This window comes from Balaenoptera ricei, chromosome 6 (assembly GCF_028023285.1).
Source record: "Balaenoptera ricei isolate mBalRic1 chromosome 6, mBalRic1.hap2, whole genome shotgun sequence".
Classification (NCBI taxonomy): Eukaryota; Metazoa; Chordata; class Mammalia; order Artiodactyla; family Balaenopteridae; genus Balaenoptera; species Balaenoptera ricei.
This window is the reverse complement of record NC_082644.1, coordinates 112,468,632-112,495,310: the sequence shown is the minus strand read 5'-3', so window position 1 is coordinate 112,495,310 and position 26,679 is coordinate 112,468,632. Positions and strand designations below refer to the sequence as shown.

At 36.7% G+C, this 26,679-nt stretch overlaps 1 protein-coding gene and 1 long non-coding RNA gene across 3 annotated transcripts in view; one reads left to right on the top strand and one right to left on the bottom strand.

Moving 5' to 3' along the window:
- Positions 1-24,219, bottom strand: part of LOC132367970 (uncharacterized) — a 38,562-nt gene extending 14,343 nt beyond the window's left edge. The window contains exon 1 of the long non-coding RNA XR_009503894.1: positions 23,900-24,219. This is a non-coding gene — a long non-coding RNA (uncharacterized LOC132367970). The remainder of the gene's footprint in view (positions 1-23,899) is intronic.
- The window catches only part of NR6A1 (nuclear receptor subfamily 6 group A member 1), a 207,171-nt gene that overhangs the window by 70,346 nt on the left and 110,146 nt on the right, over positions 1-26,679 (top strand). The gene's annotated exons all lie outside the window — the stretch shown is intronic.

Sequence of the window (26,679 nt, the reverse complement as noted above, 5' to 3'; positions counted from 1 at the left end):
TAACTTCTGCTTCTCATGTAGAGGTTAGTAATTAATTGTACTTATATCACAGGGTTGTTGTGAGAATTAAGTGAAAGCAGCAATATAAAAATACCTAGGGGGCTTCCCTGGTGGCGCAGTGGTTGAGAGTCTGCCTGTCAATGCAGGGGACACGGGTTCGAGCCCTGGTCTGGGAAGATCCCACATGCCGCGGAGCAACTAGGCCCGTGAGCCACAACTACTGAGCCTGCGCGTCTGGAGCCTGTGCTCCGCAACAAGAGAGGCCGCGACAGTGAGAGGCCAGCGCACTGCGATGAAGAGTGGGCCCTGCTTGCCGCAGCTAGAGAAAGCCCTCGCACAGAAACGAAGACCCAACACAGCCAAAAATAAAATAATAAATTAATTTAAAAAAAAAAATACCTAGGACATATTCAAATTTCAGTTACTGTTACTATTGTAATTATTTGGTCAAACTTCCTGCTTACTGGGAAGAATGGAATGAGGGGCTTCTAAATTATTGTCTTAGTGAATTCAGGAATCGTGGTCCAGAATGAATGTAAAATTGAAGTCAGGAGACCCAGTCTTGACTGTGCTGTATGTTGCTTCAGTTTTCATAGTTTTCCATTAACAAAAATTATGTCAACCAAACCCAAGGTCAGATCTCTAAGATCTCTTGCCATACAAAAACTCTTTACATTTGTAAAAATTATTGAGGTTTCCAGGAGCTTTTGTTTATTTGGATTATAGCTATCACTTTACTGTATTAGAAATTAAAACTGAGAAATTAAAATATTTATTAATTCATTTGAAATAAAAACAAACCCATTACATACCAACATAAATAACATTTTAAAATAAAAATAAGTATAAAAGTAGTTATTTTTTTCTCCAGAAAGCTTAGTGAGAACTGTGGGATTATTTTATATTTTTGCAGCTCTCTTTAATGTCTGGCTTTATAAAAGTCAACTGAATTCTCATATCTGCATGTATCTGCATCTGCTTTCTATCTGTTTCAATATGTTATTTTGGCTGAGGTATACGAAGAAAATCTGGCCTCTATCCATACATATATATATGGAAAAGGGAGGAGAATTTTAATAGTTTCTTCAGATAATTGTATATATTATTCTTTTTATTTTTTTAAAAGATTTATTTATTTTTTTTTGATGTGGACCATTTTTAAAGTCTTTATTGAATTTGTTACAATATTGCTTCTGTTTTATGTTTTGGTGTTTTGGCCGTGAGGCATGTGGAATCTTAGCTCCCTGACCAGGGATCGAACCCACACCCCCTAAATTGGAAGGCGAAGTCTTAACCACTGGATAGCCAGGGAAGTCCCTGGAAACACTTTTAAATATTGGGAAGCTGTGTGAAGCACACAGTGGCAGATATAAATTTTCCAAAATTCTAATTTTTGTTTAAAGCCTTGAATTTTATCATTGGCAACAAAGACTGTCAGTTATTCTCCTTGAAATGACATGCTCACTTTGTTCATTTTCAAGAAAATCTGTCAAACATCCAAGTCTGAATTACCATAATTTTCTGTTAGTTGTTCTTTCAAGTAGATTGGTGATCCATGAAAAAATTGGCTAGTTGAGTATACAACTCAAACAGTAGCTCAAAGTGCATTTCCTTGGGGACAGCCAGTGTACAGTAGAATTGCTTTATGTGTACTTTCCATTTTGTTCACAAAATATAAAAAAATTATGTACTCAAGCATCAAGATTTAATAAAACCGATAAATCTTATTGCTTCATCAAAGACATTCTTCAGTTAAAATGGCTGGGTTCCCCCCCCCCCCCCCCGCTGCACCTGTACCCCCCAGTGTGTGGCAGTGATGAATACAATGACTATCAGTATATTTTGGTGCCACTGCTTTAATCAGTGCTAAGGCCAGCGATTTAACTTAACATTGGCTTTGCCCCATCAGTGCAAATGTCAAGTGAAAAAGGCAAATAATGTCTTATAATTAGTACAGAAATAGCTTTGATCTTGCAGACTCTGTGAAAAGGGTCTTGGGGACATCTATGAACCACACTTTGAGAACCACTACTGTGGAGTTCCAAATGTTAGGAAACTCTAGGCAAGTGGTGGAAACTTCCTTAATCCCTTCAGACTCAGAGGGCTGCTGTAGGCTGCTGGAGAGAAGACAGCCTGTTCTGGGATCCCCAAAGGGCTTAGTTTGCACGTAGTGGAGCTCAATATAGGTTGATCAATCAATATAAATTGCCTAAATAATATATCTAACAATTTCTTTTTTCTGCTATACTTAAAAAGTCAATTTTTTTATGTTCTCATGGTAAACATCGTGTATTTTCTGAGTCTTGCTGATCCTTCTGTTTGTTCAGTTACCTTTTTATAACGAAGTTAGTTCAATTTACTTAACAGATAGCAGTTGGACATGTGTTACTATGTGTGGTTTTATTCTCTTTGTGGGTAGATAAGAAGTAAATCACATGGGATTTGCTCTTTTATGATCTTGGGGAAACTTAGCAGTTAAACAACATATCAAGCACTGTCCAGATGCAGAGGTGAATAGTACCTTGCATAGGGTTCAGTGTTTAGTAGGTATTTATAATACTTCCTTTTCTTGAGCATCCTTTCAGTGTCAGGCCTTGTGATTTTTTTCCAGCTTTATTGAGAAATAATTGACATATATCACTGTGTAAGTTTAAGGTGTACAACATGATGGTTTGATGTACATATATTGTGAAATGATTACCACATTAGGCTTAGTTAACATTTCACCATCCATTGTGATTTTATGTACATATACATATATGCACACACACACACATAAATATACTGTATTCAACATGTCACATATATGTAAGTATATATTTACAATAAAGTTTGTATAAATAGATATGTATTATATATGTATATGTAGTATATAAAAATCTATATAAATATGTAAATCATTCACATTTAATCTTCACAACAGTTCTGCCAGGTATTTGATATTACACTTACTTTATACATGAGACTCTAATAGGGGGTGTGATTTGCTCAAAGTCACAGAACCTTGGTCTGTCTGCTGCCAGACTTTCCAGTATATGCCTAATTGCTCAGAGGGGTGAAAGCAATATGGGCTGGACTGGGTAGAATTAATTATTTTCCCAATGCCAGATTTTTCCTAAAGCTTTCCTAGACGTCTTCCTGGTATCTCGTCTTTCCTCCTTGATTCTGTAACATTTCTCATGGTGTACCTTGTATTACAGTTGTGTAAACTCATTGAAAACAAGCATTTTGTTCAGATATGTATCAGGCACTTGATAAATATTTATATAAACATATTTTATTAACAGTGAATTAAATTTAATTCATTGTTTATCTAAATAGTATATAAATGAAATCATTTAAATATTAAGTTAGTTTTAAAAATATGCTTAATATTTCCTTTTGAGATGTGACTAATAACCCTATAATCTGTCTACTCTAAAAGTTGCAGTATGCATCTGTTTTGGTGGAGCGGAGTGGGTTCAGATGTTTTATTTTCAACTCCTAGGTTTGAAAAGCAATGAAAAATGTGAAGATTTTTGTTTATATTGCTAGTGTTGATTAAGTAGTACCCTTTTTGGCTCCTGAGAGATGGTTCTATGATAAGATAATTGGGGAGGGGTTGCTGATTTGAGTTGATACTACATTTACTTTTTGGATGAAGGCAGATGGAAGAAGGTTGTAAAAGTTAAGCTTGCTAATCTTTTTAACATGAGATAGTCAGTTTGCAGCTTAATAAATCAATTTGGAGATCAAAGCGCCCTCCATAAGGTGTCAGTCACAATAAAGCCAGTAGCTGGCAGGGGGTTATTTATGTCTCCAAAATAAACAGTGATCAGAAGCAGCCAGTATGATAATTGTTCTATTTTTGTATAGTCTCTATAAAAAGATTATTTAAAGAGTAACATCTGTATAAGGGACTAACCATAAATGCTTAGCTAGCATTGTGAGTGGAAACTTGAGGTCTGGGTAGAGGAAGGAGACTAGTTGTCAGTTCTTTGTAAGCCACATGCAAATTGGGTATCTTTGCTTCCTAATATACCCTCAGCTTATCTTTTTGTTTCTAGGAAGTACTTAGGGCTGGAGTTCTTCCCTTTGGGGCTTTCTTAATACCATCTCAAATTTTTATTTCCAGTGGAGACTTAACTAAGTTATATGAAAGCAAACCGACTAAAGGAATTTATCCCAAAGTTCAGTTCTTAAGTCTTTCAGAGGTACTTGGTTACACAAATGAATTCGTGAAAATTATGGCTTTTAGAAGTAGAATATTTGTGCTGCTCTAGGACGTGGAGGTGAGGAGGGGGCATTTCTGTCAAATCACAGCTTAAGTCCATGTAAATCGAAGGGGGTGAGGAGTGCTGAGGAGGTGAGAGAAGTAACACCCTTTCTTTGAGTTATCTTAGTTAATGCTTCCAACAACACTTCTGATAAGGTAGTGATTATTGCATTTGTCGCTGCACTGAGATATGCTGTCCCACTCCACTGTTTTCCAGTTGACCCTAGAATTGCTTGGTTTGCATATGCCAAAGTAATTTAGTATATATGTTGTCCAGTCACATGACTATATTAATTTAAGAGTGGTGCATATTGCTAAATATATCAGATCAACTACGTTGTGTCATTTGATTGAAATACTAAATTATACAGTAACTGACAGGTGGTGATATGTACATACCAAATATAGGACTTTACTCCATGAAAAAGCTGTTGATTAGCTTTAAATTTGTATGTGTACTAGGTCTAATATTGTGTAGGGATCTGGCTCATTTAGGAAGAATGTCAGCTTTTAGGCATGAGAGCATGACCTTAAAATGGTTGTGAACTTTAAAGAAAATGTAATTGGGGTGGGATTTATTCAGACACTGATAGGCAATAAAAATCAACATGTGAAGGGTTTAAATTTTCAGTTGAATGTTCTCTTAAAAATGGCTTAGAAATGTACAGACCTTATTTTAAAAACCGTCTAGTGTATTTTCTTTAGGATTTATTTAAATCAAAATGAATTCCACTTTTCCTTTTGGTCACTTTTATGCTAGCATTCTCAGTCTTCTGCCCCCTTTAAAATGTTGGAGGGCTTACAGGCATTCTAAATATGTAGACTTCTTTTTTTTTAAACTACATTTTTTAGGTCTTTTGCCTGTTTCTACTATTACTACTTTGAGTCTTGCATAAATTTCTTATGTTTAATGGCATCATTATGGCCAAAAAATGTACGATTGAAATAGACATTGGCAAACTACTTAAGAAAACAGAAAAGTAAAGCCTAGATCTGATTATTAATGGTGAAAAGAAAATCTAACAAGTGAAGAATAATGCTATCTGAGTTCAGAGTATTAGATACATTGGGAGGAAAAGGTTACAAGGGAATCTGTGGGCTGCTATAAATGTTCCATAATTTTGTTCTGGGTGGTAGTTACATGTATGTATACATATATAGAAATTAATCAGACTTATTTAAGGTTTGTTCACCTTACCGTATGTAAATTATACCTCAAAAAGTAAAATAGTAATAATCTTTTCTGAAGCAAATGTGGGAAAATCTTGATCATTGTTGAATAGGAGTTGATAGTTCATTTTACTATTATCACTGTTTTTATGAAAATTTAAAATGTTTCATGATAAAAATGAAATGAAAAATCCTGTCACTCTAAACAAGTCAAATTATATCTACTTTATGAGAGCTACAGGTGGTTTTTTATTCTCTCTTTTCTTTAACCTGTCATTTTTTGTATTTGGAATTTTGTGTTTTATTGGATGTTACTGGAGAGGAGAATGAAATCTTGTTTTTGTGATATCACTTGGTGAAAGAGGACAAATCTGGTCTTGATCTTAAAACCAGCTTATATGTAAATTCTTTCCATTCTTGAATCTGAGTGGAGAAAAGTCAGACCACTTAGCTCTATTAAGTTCTAATTAAGCATCAATTTTAAAGGCTCTTTCATAAGTCTATCTAATACTTATTGAGGATTTGCCATATACTTGGTATTGTGAGGAGTATCTTGTGGGGTGATGTTACTATTTCACTTAGCATTTGAGGACACTGAGGATCTGATGTCAAGTAACTTGTCCAAGTTCTTATGGCTGAAGTAGGGAGGGCTCCCCATTCTTGGCCTCCAAAGGATACCTAAGCTGCCAATGTCAGAGTATAAATATGAAGAAAATTAGCATTCTTTGTAATTGACTCTTTATTACCACAAAAGGATAATCACTAGTTTAAGAGACATTCATGTACTGTTTTAGATGTCTTTTTAGAGCTTGTATTGAGTGGCCTTTAAAATCTCAGAATCATTTCTAACACTTTCTTAATACCTTGGCAACATGGCTTTGTCCTTTAAAACAAAATCTGGGGTAAAGGGAAATATTTATTTCCCTGTTGTATGAAAAAGACTATTTGTAGGTCATCTTTTTTAAAAGAGGCAAGAACTTCTCTCTCTAAACCACATGAGAACCCACGCCAACTTGGTACAGGGCCCTTACCAGAGTAATGATGTCAGAATTTGAAAGAGTACATAGTGCAGCTGCCAGAGCTCACACTGTTTAATTTCAACACCGTCTGTCTGCCAGAGTCCACAGCTTGATATTTTTTTCTGTATGTACCAAATTATAATCACATATATTTATCTCATTGGGGGAGGGGAAATAAAGAATTATTGTTAGATAAACTTACTGCTTTCTGAGGTAATGGTACTGTTTTGCCTCTCACATACTTCTGGGCATCCCCCCCCCCCCCCCCGCCCCGCCCAACTCCCAAGTATTTATTATCCTGTGTGAATTTTTCCAAAATGTGACACAGAGGGACAATTCACACCTTGCCTAGTTTATGTTTTGTGAGGAAACCCTTCCCTTTGCATGGTTCTCTCATTCAGAAAGTTCCACGTGCTACATTCCATCCATTTGCCAAGTCTTGGACTCTTATCCAAAGTACAGTATTTGAGTATGCAATTACACATTACACATACTGGCAACAGCATACTTTCTCCCGGCCTCTCTTAGAGAAAGCTCAAAGCCAGAGGAGCAAATCCAGATGGTCTTGAGTCTGGCATCCTCAATTCAGAATTCTAGATGGCAAGACTTCATTTGGAAGTGTACCAGGCTTACTCAGCACCTGTTCTTGCTAACATCACATTTTTATGACCAGAGATTCTGGAGTTTGCCTCCTTTGCTGAGCAGAAAGAACACCACACCAGAGCTGCATGGGAAGAGGCTCTCCATCATTTGAGGGAAATACTTAATTTGCTTCCACAGGCATGCAGAGGAGGGTAGCCTTGCTGTTCGGAGTTAAGTCTGGGATGAGAGCGGGTGCAACTGCAGCTGCAGCTCCTTAACCAAATCTGGCCTTGTTTAATTTTTAAATAGTCTAAAATGTTTTGGCATCAACATAAGTGAACCATTACAGGCTCTCTGGCACCTAACATAGTACCTTTTACAAGGGGAGGTGCTCAATGACTAAATTCAGTCACCATTTATTGAACTCTCTGTGTGTACCGGGCAATGTACTAGATGCTAATGATGAATAAGATCTTTTTTCAAGAAGCCCACAGTCTGGTAGAAGGCATAAACTCTTAAACAAATAAGCTACAATTTACTGATTTTATTTGTTGTCGACGCAGTTCAGTATTTTGTTCATTTTGTGAGTTAGCTACAAGAACCAGTCCACAGGATTGACATCGTGACCTAAGAACAAGCATGGGATTTCTTTTTAATTCTAAAGTATGCTACTCGCTGGCATTTTTGCCTCTTTAGATACCTCTTCTGACTTGCCCAGGAATGAAGATTTGTGGAGTGTGGAAAGATGTCAGAATAATGCAGAAAGACATTTCTAAGAAGGCTTCCAGAATTGGTTATTCTGTTCTAAGCAGTCTTTCGTTTATCTAAAAAAGATAGGAGGATGCACCAGTCTCTCTAGGTAGCTCTGTTGGTTATCAGGCTCTTGTAAGGTAAAAATAGGAAAAATTATTTCCTTCTCTCTGTGCAATGTAGGCTTCCTTCATCTGAATTGTTGCACAGTTAGGGCAGAGCCAGAAAGCACATTTTCTTCCCCCTAACTATTTCTGGACAGATGAGGTCATATTTCCTTAGTAGTGATAACAGTTCTTGTGTGTAACTTGTTATTCTTTCAGCCTTTTTCCCTCCATTTTTGAGGATGAGTATATGAATATTTTCATTGGGCTTCTATTATCCATAAGAAGAATGTTAAATTGTTTATGTCCAAACTTATTTCCCCAATTCTTTTTTTTTTTTTTTTGACCATGCTGTGCAGCTTGTGGGATCCTAGTTCCCCGACCAGGGACCGAATCCAGGCCCTTGGCAGTGAAGGCATGGAGTTTGACTGCCAGGGAATTCCCTCCCGATTTCTTTGATGCAGAAGTCTCAGACAAAACATGTATACTGCTGCTATTAAAATAATAACAGCTTATACTTATATAGTACTTATGTTCCAGGTTTTGTTTTTAGAGCTTTATAAATAAAGCAATTAAAAAGAAGGGTTGTCTCATCTTCACAACAGTCCAATGAGATAGATGCTTATTATTTTTTCCATTTTACAGATAAAAACAGGAAGGCAAAGTAAGGTAAATAACTTGCCCAAGATCACATAGCTAAGTGGCAGAGCCAGGATTTAAATTCAGGAGTTTCAGACCCATTGTGTTCTTAATCAGTGCACTATACCATTTCATATGCAGTTTGACATTGAATGATACAGAGTTCCCTAAAAGTAGGGGGTAATAATAATATCTACCATTTGTGTGCCTCCTATAGCTAGGCATTATACATGTCACTTTACTTTTCAATCTTAATGGGTATGTGAATTGGTCCCATTTTGCAGATGATAATATCCAACATTTATGGAGAGCCTAACTATGGGTCAGGCATTGTATTTAAGTGCTTTACTTTGTATTATCTCATTTAATGTTCACATTAGTTTTGTGGATCATTACTATTCTCATTCTGGATATGAGAAAACTGAAGCTAGAGATGGTCACTTGCCTGGAGTAAAATAGCTAAGGAGGTCTCTTGCCTATTTTTGCTATATACCTGAAACTAACACAATATTGTTAATCAACTATACTCCAATATAAAATAAAAAATTTAAAAAAAATAGCTAAGGAGAGATAGAAAGTTAGGATTTAAATACAGGTTTGCCTGTCTCCAGACCCCAAGCTCTTGATACCACATAATACTTAAAGAGAAGCAATAATTAGCTATAGATATTCCAATGATGAGGTGAATCTCAGAAGACTGAGCCTAGCTCCAAATCTGTTTCTCGTCTTTAATCCTCACATAGTTTGTTGATTAATTGTGAGCCTTTCTTTTCTTCTTCTTCATGTTCTCATAATAGAGAAACTTGAGGTGTCACAGATAGTCTTCTTGTCTGAACACAGGAGATCCTTGTCTATCTGATTTAGTGAACTTGTCCTTTATTAAGGCTTTGAATTTTTCTTTAATTCCATTTGCTGGACTCATCACTCTTTATAGATTTGTTTCTCTTATCTTCACAGGAATTTCTAGAAGTTATAGTGGGGAAAATCATAAGCATCTATGAGGTTCTGTTTTTGAAATACTGCACTTTAGTGTATCTTTATCTTGCTTCCTTTGGATTGTAAGTTTATTTTCTTTACCACCTAAGATGTGGTGTTGGAGATTTTTGTTTGTTTTAAATTATTTTTTAAAGTGAGAACCTTTATGTGTCCCATTGAGTCTCAGTAGTTGCATTCAAGTCTTGAATCTCGTGTCTCACCCACTTCCATTGGCAGAGTCAAATCTAATAATTTCAGAAATGAATACGTTTTTCTGTCCCTTCTTCCTTTCCTAAATATATTTCCCTTTTCTGTCATTCTAGATTTTCTCTTCTTTCTCTTCAATCGGTTGGTCACTTAGATTTATTAAATCTACCTCCCAAATACCTATCAAACTCTGGCCCAAGGTACTCAACATCACTAGATATCAGAATAATGAAAAAAATTTTTAAATGATATACTACCACATGGCCACCACAATGGCTAAAATTAAAATAACAAACAAAAAAACTGACCATTTAAAGCATTGGAGAGAACAACTGTAACACTCAACTTCTGCCAGCAGAAGTAGAGTGTAAGTTGGTGCAAACATTTGAAAGCTCTTCAGGAGTACCTTTGCAAGTTGAACATAAGCAATTCCGTGTCTAAGCATATACCCAACAAAAATGGATAAAGTGTATGCTGAAAGAACATTTATGAGAATGTTCATTACAGCATTATTTGTAATAGTCCCAAACTAGAAACAACTAAATATCTATCAACAGTAGAATGGGTAAATGAATTGTGGTATAATCTGTAAAGTGGAATACTGTCCGGACAAACTATCACAGTATGCAGCAGCATGGATGAATGTCCTATACAAAATGTTGAGCAAAAGGAGCCAGACACAAAAGATTATATAATATGTGATTACCTTTATGTAAAGTTCAAAAATAGGCTAAACTAATCTGTGGTGATAGAAGTCAGAATAGTGGTTACGTTTACTGAGAGGATATAATGACTGTGAGGGGGCACAAAGGAGGTTTCTGAGAGGTATTAGTAATACTCTATATCTTGATTTGGGTGTTGGTTCCACAAGTGTGTTCACTTTGTAAAAATTCATTGAACTGTACATTTGAGATGAGTGTGCTTTACTTTTTACACTGGAACAAACACAAATTTTAAAAAGCTAGGCAGAAGCTTGGTTTAAAAGTTTGAGGGGAAGCATAGGGCTCAAGGACTTGTGTTAAGAGACCATTTCTAGTTAATGACTTGGAGTTAGTCACTTAAGAGTGGCCTTAAATGATAACTTTTTAAAATTTACAGTAAAGGTCTGGAAGGAATCACACCAAACCAATAATACTTTGGGTCAAGAGTAGGGTTGTGAGAGAATTGGTGGGGTTTTACCTTTTATTCTGTTTAGTACTTCTCACATTTTGAGTTATTTTTCAATAATATTTTAAGCATGCTTTTTTAAAAAGCAATTTTAATGAAGGAAATGTTAAGTAAGTAGCATGACAAGAAATAGGGTAAGATACTTGAGGTCAAGTGGAACTTCGGTGCCCTGCAAATCAGATCTCATTTAGCCATAGTTATTTTACAGTTCAGTAAAACAGCAAGAGAATTGCTCAGAGGTTGAATAGAGCAAAATGTCAAAATAAAACAAAACAAGCCCTGGCTTCCCGTTTGCATCTTTAAAAAAAAAAAACAAAAACTGTGGTAAAAAACACATAACGTAAAATTTATCATCTTAACTTTTTAAAAATACACAGTTCATTAGTGTTAAGTATGTTCATATTGTTGATCAACAGATCTCTAGAACTTTTTCATCTTGGAAACATGAAACCCTGTATCCATTAAACAACTCCCCATTTTCCCTTCTTCCAACCCCTGGTAACCACCATTCTACTTTCCGTTTCTATGAATTTGACTACTTTAGATAGCCCATATAAGTGGCAGCATACAATACTTGTCTTTTTTTGACTGGCTTCTTATTTCACTTAGCATAATGCCCTCAAGGTTCATCTGTGTTGTAGCATGTGACAGCCTTTGCGTCTTTACTGCCACTATTGTGGTCAAAACCATCATTTTTTTCATCTGAATGATTGCAGTAGCCTCAGTATTCTCCTTGCCTCCAGTCTCGCCCACCTCTAATTTACCTTCCACCCAGTGGCTAAATGCAAATTTGACTTTACTTTAAAACTTGATGCCCTGACTGCAGTTAAATAAAATCTAAATGCTTTCACCTGACAAAGGCTTTCACTATGGGGCCCTAATACACTAGTTCCTAAGTCACATCCGTTTCCTTGTTGCTCCCAAACTAGGTATACTGTTTGCTCCCAAGCTAGATACACATCTTAATTTTTTTCTTGATCATACTGTTTCATGTTCCCAATCTGTATTTGTTGACAGTGAATCATGAATGAATCATGACTTTTAGTGAGACACTTTGTCATTTATGACTCTCATTCAGCTGTATGAGGAACTTAGTATTTTCCCATTTTACAGCTGAGGCAACTGAGGCTCAGAGAATTTTAGTTAGAAATTCTTTGATTAAACCCATGTTTTCATACTGTCTCTGCTTTTTTCTCTACATTTTACTGCCTGCCCAAAATTAAGGATCTTTTCTGGTGAATTCTAGTTATCTGTTATCAAAAGGTAACCATGAATTTCTAGGAACTATTAAAGCAGAACAAGTGCCTTAAAATAATGTTAATGATAATTTTGCTTTACTATTTACAACAGGCTTTCACATTCACGTATAATAATCCAGAGATGCCGTTCTTTTAAGATATTATATATCCTTTTAAATAACATTATAATATAAGCATAGAGCATTGGTGCAATGGACACTAGTCTATTTTAGCACACACTGAATGTATTTCTCCATTAGACTATATTGTTTATACTTAAGTAAATTTTTAAGAGAGATTATATAATTCTTTCTACTTTTTCTGGAGACTTGAAGCCTAATAAATAAATGATATCTAGCTATTTTTTAAAGTTCCATACATAGTTTAGACTGCATACTTGCTGACATTCAGAAATCTATTTTCATCATATGTAAAATTACATCGTACTGTCCCATATTCTTGTGATCCTGGAAACTAGTTCTTTTCAAAGTTAGAAGCAGAAAAAAATTTAGTCTTTGTCAGGAAAAATTTTAAAGGAGGAAAAAAAGTCCCACCAAACCATAGAAAATCAAACTGCTATAGTGAACTGAGCAGTTCCCCTAGGAACCAGTCATCTGGACTGTGCTGTTTCCTAGCAGTTTTGACAGTGGACAAGCTTTCCAAGCTTCAGTATCTTCATCAGTAAAATAGGTGCTAATAACAGTACCGGATTCTTTAGATGGTTGTGATTATTAAATGACATGTTTAGAAAAACATTGCACAGGTTCTGACGTGTAGTAGACCCTTGATAAATGTTATTTGCTATTATTTGGGGAGGGTGTATTTTTGAAACATATTAGGTATATATAAGTATCAAAGTCTTAGCAGATGTGAAGCTTTACCAGAAATCTGACCTTTTACACTGAGCTGATCAGCTTTCATTTTTGGACCATGCAGTTACTGTGACAGTTTCTCTTCTGTGTGATATACATATTCTCAAATATCTGCAGGAAACCTGGGGCGTCATTTTCTCTTAAGGAGAGATCCGTCTTGTCAGACTGAAATTAGGCAGGATTTACAGGGAAAATTACAAAGAAATGAAAAATGATAGTAATTTTATTAGCTATTCTGTGGGAAGTAAGAGTTTTTTTTCTTCCTGTCAGTGCTTGAATTCCTCTTGACTGTAGGTACTTGGGTAAACATTACTTTGTGCTGGTATGAGGCCATGTAAGTGGAATCTATTCAATTGGTTTTTATTGACTTTGGGCTTTTTTTTTTTTCTTTCTTAAGAAATTTTGATTTTTAAGTTGATCATTCAGTACAGTGTGTGTCCTCAAAGGTTTTCCTTTTTCTAGTCATGGCCTGAAGTATTTAATGTTTCAGCAATTAGGCAGGGCAAATGTTACGTGATGTAAGAGGGCCAGATTGGGAAGCATACTAAAGGCAAGCTTTTTGAGGAAAGAACTCTTTTTAATGACTTTGGATCTCTTCTTATACAAAAGAGTACCTGAAACAAAGTTGTCATTCAGTAAAGCTTTGTTGAATAAGTGATATTATTGGTTATTTTCTTGTCTTGGTAAGAATTTATAGGACTTCCCTGGTGGCACAGTGGTTAAGAATCTGCCTGCCATTGAAGGGGACACGGGTTTGATTCCTGGTCCGGGAAGATCCCACATGCTGCCGAGCAACTAAGCCAGCATGCCACAATACTGAAGCCCACACACTCTAGGGCCCATGTGCCGCAACTACTGAAGCCTAGAGCCCATGCTCCGCAACAAGAGAAGCCACCGCAATGAGAAGCCCGTGCACCGCAAGGAAGAGTAGCCCCCGCTCACCACAACTAAAGAAAGCCCGTGTGCAGCAACGAAGACCCAACGCAGCCAAAAAAAGAAAAAAAAAAGAATTTATAGTAATTTCTATTATAAATTTGGGAAACCAAAAATTTATATCCATAGTTAATGCTCTTTGCTCACTCCTAAAATTTGAAAATAATTCAGATGTGAAAATACTGATTTTGTGCATTTTAATTTATCACCACAGTTTTCCATGTTGTTTTTCTCCCAAAGGTGGGATTAATTCTTGATTCATGTCACTGTTTCCAAGTAATGAACACATCTACAAGATAGAGTGATTTGATTTGATTTGTTTTTACTTCTGAGATTTGGGGAGCCTAATGTTCAACTTCCCTGTATCCTTTTGGAAGGTTTTCAAGATTTCTGTCAACTGACTATCATTTTCAAGGGTGTATAATTTATCTTACTAGGGAGATTCTTCTATTTTCCTGTCCTTATTTCACTTTGAATTTTCCTTTAGAACTCTTCTTTTTTCATTATTGAAGAAATGGAAACTTTATTATTTTTGGGTACCAGCTAATTATGTATAGCACATTCTCAGTGTTCATGAGCTTAGCGTTAGACAGGCGCTATCAGTTCCTGTTAGTAGGAGTGTAAATTGGTCAAACTAAAAAAATTATCAGAAATGTAGTTAGTGATTTCTGTATAAATATGTTCACTACAGTATTATTTATAATAGAAAATAACTGGAAATCACCTGGATATCTAAAAAAAAGTCATTTTTACAGACTTTAAAAAATGCTTATAAGGGAACAAATTAGAATATAAAATTGTATATAAAGAATTGATTCCATTGTATATGAACTACACCAAGATATTAATAAGAATTTTCTCTGTAAGTGGGGTTATAGGTGACAAATTTTCTTTACATTTTTTTATTCAAATTTTCTATATAGATCAGGTGTTACGAATATAATGACAAAAACTCCTGGTATTTTAAAAATCACTAATAGATAACTACAAAACAAGACTAGAGGGAAATTTATTGACAGTGGTTATCTTTAGATAGTGGGATGATGAATAACTTTTTTTTAGATTATGAATAACTTTTTGTCTTCATATTTTTTGTGCTTCTCAGTCTATCTTCAGTAAGCATACTATTTTTATAAGATGAAAAAATAAGTTATTTTATAAAGTATATCACTATAGTCAACCAGGAATTTTCTTTCAGAGACATTTCTTTCTCTATGAGACTTCCATAATGATCTTTAGGGGAAAGACATACTTTCTTTGCCCTGCTTGATGGCTATGGTAGACTTGAGAATCCAAATCTTTTTTTTTTTTTTTTTTTTTTTGGCTGTGTTGGGTCTTCGTTGCTTGCGCGCAGGCTTTCTCTAGTTGTGGTGAGCGGGGGCTACTCTTCATTGCGGTGCGCGGGCTTCTCATTGGGGTGGCTCCTCTTTTTGCGGAGCAGGGGCTCTAGGGCACGCGCGGGCTTCAGTAGTTGCAGCACACGGGCTCAGTAGTTGTGGCGCACGGGCTTAGTTACTCCGCGGCATGTGGGATCTTCCCGGACCAGGGATCAAACCCGTGTCCCCTGCACTGGCAGGCGGATTCTTAACTACTGCACCACCAGGGAAGTCCCTCCAAATTTTAGTTACGTTTCTTCTATACAATTTCTGATTAAATAAACTGAAATAGTAATACTGCTGGAGATAAAGTGCTCTACCTTTTGAAATCTGTGTGAGTGCAGTGATCCATTTCACCATTAACATCCCAACTTCAAAGTATTTTTCTCACAGTATTTTTCTCATAGTATTCTTGCTATCTTGCGTTTAGCATATACAGCCAGAAACTTTTCAATAATCAGAAGTAGCAGTTCATCCATTAGTGGATCTTACTCTGCTTAGCTCTTAATATCTGAAATAAATATTTTAGATATACATAAGCCTTTGAAACCTGTTATTTTTTTTTAAAACTAGAGTGATTCTCATATACATGGATATAAAAGCAGAATGGTTAATAGTAATATCCACTATTTGTAAAACTTTAGCTATGTTTGTCAAACATTTGTGGTATTCCAGGCACTATGCTAGACACTGACAAACATATTTTTTACAGCAGTTCTTTGAAGTAGTATTATTTTCCCTTTTTTCTCCTAGAGGAGGTATCTAAGGTTCAGAGAGGCAGATTTGTCTTGGGTCACGCAGTCGGTGAGTGCTTAAGCTGAGACTGGATTCCAATCTTTGTGACTACGATGCTGAAGGACAGGACCTTTGTCTTGTTTGCTATTGTATATTCAGTGCCTACAACAACGCTTGGCATATACTAAGCATTCAACAGATAGCCTTTGAAAGAATGAACTATATACCTAGAAGCTTTTAAGTGGCCAAGCAGAAGAGATTGTCTGTTCTAGTAATATAGGATTATACATAGAAGTGAGCCTGATAAAATGTAATGCTATTAGAAAGCCAAATGGAGATACTTCTAACAAAATCTAGGTCATAGTAACAGATGACCAGATTGGGAGCCTCCTTTTTGATTTAACTGTCTAATTTGTTCGGAGTACATTTGCCAGCTCTCTTTTCCACTTGACTTTGATATTCAGTGAACAAAGGAAAAGCAAAATACACGTGATATTGAGTCCTTGCTGGTGGGGAAAAAAAATCTGTGTGGAAACCCAAGTTCTGTAAGTGTCAAGGAACCAGAATGGGAATTTCTTGATTGGGATTTAGGTACTGGGAGCCTCAGATTCTGTGGAGATAACATTGTGCCATTGTGGTATATGGAGATACTTTATTGTTAACAGCAACTTCTTATATAGTCCTATGACAACAAAGACTAAATTCCAATTGGAAGAGAGGTTAATATTTAGATACCTCATAGACATGGTACTAGTTTGTACGATAAATTGTTACAGAAGCCCGGTTGTGACTCTAGCCCTAGCCCTGCCTTCTTTTCATGTTTATCATCCATGTCTGAAATATTCTTGGTTGCTAAGAGCTAGCTGAGTCATGGGTTGAGTACTAGCTAGCTGTGTGGTCATGATGTCATAGCATGCGCCATTAAAGGAAATGGTAAGTGCTAAGAATTTAGTCTTAGGGAAGGGAGTGAAGGAAATATGTGTCACATCTAATGCTTCAGTGTATCACGGTCTGCTCCTGGATTGTTTTTCAGTGTTCAGATACCCTTAACTCTTTCTCCTCCAGAAATTTTCTTGTTTTTAATCATCACCTATCAAAAGGAGACTGAATTTTTGTATGAGATAGTGGTTCGCCACAGATCTGAGTAATGGTCACTGTGAAACCAAAACCACCCTATGTTTGTTTGAAGGTGTTGGGTTGGCCAAAAATTTCGTTCGGTTTCTTCTGTAAGATGGTTCTAGTAGCGCTTAGTTGTCTTTAACCGCATTCGAAACAATTTTGTTAGATTGTATTGTGACAGCTTTCGTATCAGCGTGCATTTAAAAAAACAGCTTGTCAAAATTGAATTTTTATGTAGCCATTTTAATATTGAAGATGGAAGAAAAAAGCAACATTTTCAGCATATTATGCTTTATTATTTTAAGAAAGGTAAAAATGCAGCTGAAACGCAAAAAAAGATTTGTGCATTGTGTGGAGAAGGTGCTGTGACTGATCGAACGTGTTAGAAGTGGTTTGCGCAGTTTTATGCTGGAGATTTCTCGCTGGACGATGCTCCACGGTCGGGTAGACCAGTTGAAGTTGATCAAATTGAGACATTAATTGAGAACAATCAACGTTACACCACGCGGGAGATAGCTGACATACTCAAAATATCCAATTCGAGCATTGAAAACCATTTGCACCAGCTTGGTTATGTCAATTGCTTTGATGTTTGGGTTCCACATGAGTTAAGCAAAAAAAACCTTTTTGACCATATTTCCACATGCAATTCTCTACTTAAACATAAGAAAAACATTCCGTTTTTAAAACCAGTTGTGACGGGTGATGAAAAACGAATAGTGTACAATAATGTGGAACAGAAGAGATTGTGGGGCAAGCGAAATGAACCACCACCAACCACACCAAAGGCTGGTCTTCATCCAAAGAAGGTGATGTTATGTATATGGTGGGATTGGAAGGGAGTCCTCTATTATGAGCTCCTTCTGGAAAACCAAACGATGAATTCCAACAAGTACTGCTCCCAATGAGACCAACTGAAAGCAGCACCCGATGAAGAGCATCTGGAATTAGTCAACAGAAAACGCATAATCTTCCATCAGGATAACACAAGACCGCATGTTTCTTTGATGACCAGGCAAAAACTGTTACAGCTGGCTGGGAAGTTCTGATTCATCCGCCGTATTCACCAGACATTGCACCTTCGGATTTCCATTTATTTTGGTCTTTACAAAATTCTCTCTTTTTCTTAATTTTTAAATTTGTTGTTTTTAAAAATGTTTATTTATTTGGTTGCGCCGGGTCTTAGTTGCGGCAGGCGGGCTCATTAGTTGTGGCTTGCCAGCTCCTTAGTTGAGGCATGCGAACTCTTCGTTGCGGCACGCATGTGGGATCTAGTTCCCTGACCAGAGATTGAACCTGGGCCCCTGCATTGGGAGTGCGGAGACTTAACCACTGCGCCACCAGGGAAATCCCACAAAATTCTCTTAATGGAAAAAATTTCAATTCCGTGGAAGACTGTAAAAGGCACCTGGAACAGTTCTTTGCTCAGAAAGATTAAAAAGTTTTGGGAAGATGGAATTACAAAGTTGCCTGAAAAATGGCAGAAGGTAGTGGAACAAAACGGTGAATACGTTGTTCAATAAAGCTCTTGGTGAAAATGAAAAATGTCTTTTATTTTTATTTAAAAAACCGAAGGAACTTTTTGGCCAACCCAGTATTTTGTTTCCATAATGGCTTGAAATCCATTAAGGTCTTGTAGTTTAGCATCTCTCTTCGCTTGAATCAAACGGAGCTGAGGGTGTACCTTCTTTCATATTCTTATGAACTATGTTAGTTCAGCTTCGAAGGATGGCACGGCAGTTTCTCCAAATCATTGGGTCCATTCTCAAAGTTTCTGAACTCAGATCCCTACCATTTTTTAAATGAGATGGCCTCTAGCCATGGTTATCTCAGTTAATAGCTTATCATCTCCAAGAGGGCAACTTCTGTATCTATTTTGTTCATCATTCAACCTGGGTCTAGCACTGTGCTTGATAAGTATTTTGAATACCCTCTTGCAAATCGAAATTGCTATCTGTCATTTAGCCTCCAGTATAGATACGTTTTTTGGACCACCACTGGTAACAAAGACTTGGAAGTGACTTTGTTAAAAATCGCCTAGGTAGATAGTGGCAGAGCTAAAATTTCATGTCATATCTAATCCAGCCAGTTTCTGGGATTATGAACCTACCTTTTCAGATTTTACACTGTACCACATTATCTCCCCTATATGTTGTTCTGCTGTTTGCTTTGGAAAATCTCTTGCCTTTCGTACTCTGAAAAGATTTTGTGGCATGTTCAACATTTTTCAGTTATTTGGCATCATCATTAAGAAACACCTACTTTTTCTAGTTTCTGCTAGATTACTTTCAACTTTAAAATGAGTGTACAGATGTAGTACAGATCTTGCCTAGGAACTCCTTCTATGGCTTTGGTTTTATTTTATTTTTAAAAATTTTTATTGGAGTATAGTTGATTTACAATGTTGTGTTAGTTTCAAGTGTATGGCTTTGATTTTAAAAGACATGAATTTTCTTTCCCATACCTGCAGGAGGCTATTTTAATTTCTTAGTCATAGGTAATATTAGAATTTTCATGTTTCTGTTTTAATCACCAAGAAGAATTAGTAGAAAGCTTATTCCAAAAAAGTCTCCAGGAAATATTATTTCTTAATTTAAGAAAATGATTCTTATACACGTAATAACATTAAATTAGTATCAGTATTAAATACACCTCATGATATTAAAATCTGATGTTCCACCTCACTTTTCAAATGATAATTTTCCTATATTCATTCAATCAGTTCATCTAATATTTCTGTTTCTAAGACTTTGTGAGATTCTTTGTGCAGTGTTGACAGCTTTCATCTTCATGTTTGTTTTAATTAAAATTTAAACAGAGAATGGCCTGTGCTGTAAATCAGCCTGGAACCCTTCTATTTCCATTCTCTGTGTTTGGGAAGAGTCTCAGACAATGAATTGAACCTCAAGCCCTTACTGTGTTTTCACAGAATTGACATTTCCAAGGTGTTTTCCAATGTGCCAGGAGCAGTTCAAGATCTTTTATATATATGATCCTTGAACCTTAAAACGACTGTCAGGAAGGCATTAATATTTGTGGTTTATACATGAGAAGTCTGAGACAAAGAGAGGAAGTGACTTATTCAGGATCACATAGTAAATAAGTGACAGAGCCAGGATTCCAACCCATGTCCACTTGACCCTAAGACCCAGTTTCTTGCGCCTAGCAGGCATAGGATGGGTTGAGAATGCATCCAAATTGAAGAACCTCATATTCATGTTTATCATGTCTGATTATTTGATGGTAGATTTGGAGGTTGACATGTAGTCATAACACTGAATACCATTCTGGAACATTTTAATTACTCTGGCCACTGCTACCTGTCTGCCGTTACCGTCTTAATATTCTTCATAACCTTTATTACAGACCAAGGAAAAAAATGAAACCTTTGTTTTCAAAATGCCTTTTTAGACATCTCTCAAGTATTGTAGTGCTAGCTACCTTGTCTTGTCATTGTATTTTTTGCTTAGAGATCACTTTCTTTCATGTCTAGCTGGATGTGCAGTTGAAAACAGGTGTTCTGGATATAAATATGCTCTAGATCAGTACTGTCCAATAGAACTTCCTGCAGTTGGAAATGTCCAGTTTCTGCATTGTCCAGTATAATAGCCACTAGTTACGTGGGGCTGTTGAGTGCTTGAAATGTAGCTAGTGCAACTGTGGAACCAAATTCTGAATTTTATTTAATTTTGACTAATTTAAATTCAAATAAAAATAGCCACATGTGATTATAGCACAGTTTGAGGTAGTAATTGATTCTTGTGTTTGATGAGTAATAGAATTTGAGGAAATCCAATAATTAGTAGTTTAAAAGTTGCTGATTGGTTTTCCAGCAACATAAAATTTGGCATGTGTTTATCCTAAAGCCATAGGACCAAATAGAGTAGAACAGTTCATATTTCCAAAGCACTTTTTGATTATTCATGATCTCATTTGATGAGTATTTCAGGTATGATATCATTTGGGACTTGTGTTTGCTAATGGATCACAGAAGAACAAAACCATTTACAGCTTTCTTGTGCAGGGGCTACTCCTGTTGAAATGGACACCATTCTGGCCCCTTGATGCTCAGGTTGAGGCTTGAGGGCCTGGACAGGAACCCATGTGCTGTTTTCCACTGCTTATTGAGACTGGAGAATTATCCCTCTCCCCTCACCTAGAATGTCCATTAATTTCATTTTTTATATCTAAAGAGAGGGAAGTAGAGACATTTTCTAAATTTAGCCAGGGAGCTATAATAATTTGATAACCAACAAAAGAAAATTTAGTTTTCCTTTCTAATATTTCAAAATAAATCCTCAGGGCTTTGATTTTAGTTCTTTGTTTTGGAAAGTACAACCCAGAACTCAGAAATGTTCTGTGTAAGATTCGTTTTTAAATTGATATGTGTTTTCTGAAGAAACTTTTGATGGAATTAAATAGTAGATTTCATATGATATTTTGAAGAAAAATTCATTTCCCTGGAGTCTTGATAGATTTGGTTTCGTTTTGATTGTCTGGCCTTGTGAAATAATTTGTAAAATATATTAATTTTATTGTAAAATATATTAATTTTCTTATATGTTACTAAGTAGCATATTTTTCTCTGTCGTTTTAGTTGTAAAATGCTCCTCTCCTTTCTATCAGAGCTCACCACTAATCGACTCTGGGTGCTTTTGATTTTTCTGACTATGCCAAGGCATTGAATGAAGTTCGCTGTAGTGAGAAAAGAGAGCACATGGAACTCGTGACTTTATATACTCCAACAATAGAGCTTTTATGACATTGGAGGTGGTTAAAAATGCTAGAAGTAGCTCTTAAACATGGCATCACTGTGTTGCCTTTTTTTTTTTTTTTTTGTATTCTTAGAGCTGCCAGGAGTGCATCGGGCCTGTAATTTCCTGTTCTCTGAATCCCCCATCTTTCTGCAGCTCCAAGCTTTGTGTCCCACAGCCTGTGACTCTGTGCTAACAAATCGCTATTGTCCAGTGGGGCGAATGGTGGCTGGAACCAAAGAATTGCTGTCTGGTTTCTATTCAAATCCAGGTAGTGAGATATATGAATGGACTTTTCGAATCGTCATGTGAATAACGTCTGCTCGGCATGAAGGCTCAGAGCCACACGAGGAAAGATTAACTCCTGGGCTGACCACTAACATCTTTTGTAGTAGGAGGTAGAAACATTCCCAAGTGTCATTTTATTCACACTTAATTTTCCATTTCATCTTCCAAAAGTAGACTTAGCCATTCAACTATTTGGCTACTTTTCTCTTAAGTTTTAGTGTTTCTGTTGATAATATGGAAGTTTGGGAAAATGCTAAGTTGTTTTTCGCTTAGAACACTATTTTTTTCTGTCAGAAGTTTTCTACCTTACATTTATAATGGCATAAAGTTATCTTTATAGCATACATGCAAAAATGAGAGAGAGGGAGCTGCTTTTTCCAAGAAACCAACCCTTTAAAATGCTTTCCAACCATTGAAGGGAAAAATCTCCTTTTTTTCAGAGCATCCTACTTATTTGCATTTTTTTCCTCCCAAAGCACAAATTTATACAGAGAAAATAGAAACAACTTAAAATGCGATGTATTAACCAAACAAACAAGCCTCCTTCAAATTAGGAACCAACTTAAGCATTTGTAAGTATAGCACAATCAGGATTTTAAAAATTAGATTTGGAAGCTTGACTATAATTCATAATTCTCATTATCCTTAGAAAATTGTTATATTATCTTTCTCCTGTATACCTGAAAAAATGTCCACAGGCTTAAAGGGCCATGCTTTTCACATTCCTTCCATATTGCAGGTACTGTGGAACGGGAGAGCCTTTTATGTTTCTTTTTGTCTTAAACTCAGACAGCTTTGTAAGCAGTAGTGTGTAGATTACAAGAGTTAGACAAAAGCAGGCGCGACTGAGAAGAGTTGAGGGGGGGAGAGCTTGGGGCACTTCCTGTCACTCAACACATTCCAGATCACTAAAAAATTTCCACACCCTCTGCATTCCCTTTTGCCCACCCCAGATCCCAGTATTTTCTGATTACATATGTTGTGGTATTTATCACACTCCTCGCTATCACTGGGCTCTGGCAAGACTGCTTCAGAGGAGATGCATTCCTTTAGATTGCACAAAGCATAGCTGGGAAAATGGCTGGCAGTTTCAGAATCTAGTCACGATCGCACGCATGAGCACCTCACACATCCATGCCCCTTTCCCCCTTCTCCCGCCCCTGCAGCTGGCTGACCTGTCTCACCCACTGCTGGCCTATCGAACGGCCAGGACTGTCTGGTTTTGGCTCATGCCTTTGTCCATGTCTGGCTTAGTTCCTCTCTGTCTACGCTTGCCTCTACCCCCACCGCCCCAGGCAGCACAAGTGTTTGGCCACACAAAACTACAGATAGAAAAAAGGTGGTAAAAACTTCAAACTTTGCTAGATTCTTCAACAGTTTATTCTTTTGTTTATTCACTTTCTCTCTTCTTTAATACTTTGTTTTAAGAAAACAAATACAAAATTAATTATCTAAAGGCAAAGAATGCAAAGCAACCTTTGTGTTCCTTATAATAACTGACTTCATAACTCTCTCCAGCTGCGTTATGGGGTGTGTATAGAAAGCTTCTGTTCTGAGAACAAAGGAGCACGTGCAGAAATGAGACTAAAAAATCCACTGACAGTATTTCACCACACAAATTACTTAAAAGATTTTAGTCAAGCCTCTCAACAGATTCAATGTTAAAATGGTTTTTAGTTAAAAAAAAAAAAAAAAAAAAAAATTGAAAGTGCTTACCCAGTAAAAGAACCGAAGTAGTCCTGAACTGTTACGTAAGACTTTTTACAGTTGGATCTTTGTCAAAAGGGGGTGGGGGTGATGGGAGAAAGCAGCAACAACAATCAAAAAAGTTCGAGCTGCTGTGGCTTAGAGGACAACTTCTCTGTTTCCAGATAGGATTCTTGCTGTAGAAATGGAACTCCCAGCCAGCACAGCATCCTGTCCCGGTAGAGAAATGAGTTTGTCAGTAAAAAAAAATTAGATACTGGAACCCAGACTAGATGAGGTATTGAACCGCGCCAGATTTCCTTGCAGCCCTGTCTGCTCAGCTCGCATTGAACTATATATGACCCAGATGATGGACAGAAGCACATTCAGTCATGTGCACACTGGAAGAAAGCGGATTTGCTGGTCCCTGGCAGTGCAGGGGTTTGTCTTCTGATTGGGCTGTGCCCTGATCAGTGAAATGTGAAGCCCTCACCATTCAGAGGCCGTAATTCAGGACTGGCAGTTTGAGTGTCTGGCTGCCTCTAGTCACTGAGAGAGACTTTGAAGGTGTTGCTTTTGTTTGGTGGCATTACCCACTCAGAGGTTACTTACACCTATGTACTAGTATTAGGAGCAATGCTAGCCTTCCTGAAATGCAAGAAGGAAGCCGACTTTGCCTGAATTCTGTCATCTTATTGTTGATGAACTTTGCTCTAACTTAACCCAATTATTTGATTTGAGAATTTTTGTGATCTTAACCAAGGCCCATGTCCAGACCACACCCTGGCCGTGATTTTGTGGGTTTGATAAGGTAAAAATAAAGGTAGCATTTGACTTTGAAGCTTCCTAGATGCTACAAATTGCTGTTAATGAAAATTGGATGGATGGACAGCAGAGAAGTTAAGTTTTGGATTCTGGAGTCTTTGAATGTGCTAGGAAGAAGCTTTATCTCTTATCGCCTTTGTGAAGCTGTCACTCTTATCCTAGTCCTTAGTCACATAGGGGACTGCTGGGGGGAAGCTACGAAAGTATAGGATCCCATTGAACTGTGACATAGCCTTTATGCAAGATAGCCACAGTCTACTCTCTCTAGTCTGTCTGAACTAGGGTCCTTGGGATTATTTCCTGTCTTTCTGGGCCACTAGGAAATGAGGCCATTATTTGGACTGTCGGTTGTGACATTTTTGTTTAGTATATGAAAGTTGCTTTGTTTAACGCAAATTAACACTGTTTTTTAAAAATTTGAAGCAATAAAGGAATTAGCTTATATAATCCTAAAGTGGTGTTTAGACATATAAATACTTTGGTTCATTTTCTGCCTCTCTTACACTTGTGGAAATAAATCCATGGTCAGTGTATAGCGCCTGTCTATTTTGCTGTAAATTCTGGGTTTGGATGTTTAAGTATTTGTAATTTCTTAGATGTTACACAGCATCCTGCATATGGGGACTGCCCAGGAATTTTTCTCTTGTCTTAACCTGGAGAAGCTGGGTTGATATGCTATGGGATATAACAATGATCAAAGTCAGAAAAGAAGGGATGCACACCCTCTCTTTTCTGTAAACTACAGAACAATCATTCCTTTTTTTCTTTAAATTGTGGTAAAATATACGTAAAGTAAAATTTACCATTTTAACGTCTGTAGTCTGTAGCATTAGGTACATTCACATTGTTGTATAATCATCCCCACTACCTATCTCCAGAATATTTTTATTTCCCCAAACTGAAACTCTGTACCTAACATTAACTTCTTATTCCTTCCTCCCCCAGCCCCTGGCAACCACCATTCTTTCTGTCTCTATGAATTTGACTATTCAAGATACCTCATAGAAGTAGAATCATACAGTACTTGTCTTTTTGTGACTGGGTTACTTCACTTAGCTTAATGTCCTCTAGGGTCATTCATGTTGTTGCATGTGTCAGAATTTCCTTCCTTTTTAAGATTGAATAATATTCCGTTCCTTTGTACGTATAGACCACATTTTGTTTATCCTTTCATCTGTCGATGGACACTTAGTTGCTCACACCTTTTGGCTATTAAGACAATCATTCTTGACCATTCTTCTTGTAATCTTGTGGGGGCATCTTTACAGAGCTGTTCTGACCCATCTTAAAAGCTATTCCATTTTATCAGTTGGAAGGGTTTTGGTATGCCTTTTAACTTTAGAGACTAACTAGGCCCTAATATCAGATTTGCTAGAGAAGGGCAGATTCTTTTCAGCCGTCTTGGATGAGACTTAAAACATAATTCTTCTCTATTTATTTTTTATGGGTTTATCTTTTCCTATTACACTGTGAGCTCTTCCTGGGCAAGGACTGTAGTAAATTCCTTTTGAATTGTGCCTGTGCCTCTTGTTTAGGAAGTAGACATCAATAAAAATTAGTTGGAAAAAAAAGTGAATTAATGAATAATAATAGAATAATAGCTAATTTTATTGGATTTTTATTATAGGCAAGACACTGTGACAGATGTTTTATATACATTGTTTAACTTTCAAAACAACTCTGAGATAAGTATTGTTATATTCATTTAATAGATAACTTGTTCAGGACCTCACAGCATGTAAAAGATACAACTGAGATTTGAACCCTTGTCTCTTTTGGCTCCAGAGCCATTATGCAAACTCCATAGTGAGGTGATGATCAGTGGGTTTGGAAGCAGGAGATTAAGGCTAAGCATTGATTCCAAATCAGAGATTCTTTCATTAGGCATCAGGAGCTATAGCCCTGTGATAGAGATGGTTCATGAGTGGATACTCAGAGGAAAGCTTTGCACGTTATAGATCTTTAGCTGAACAACCCCTTGTTGA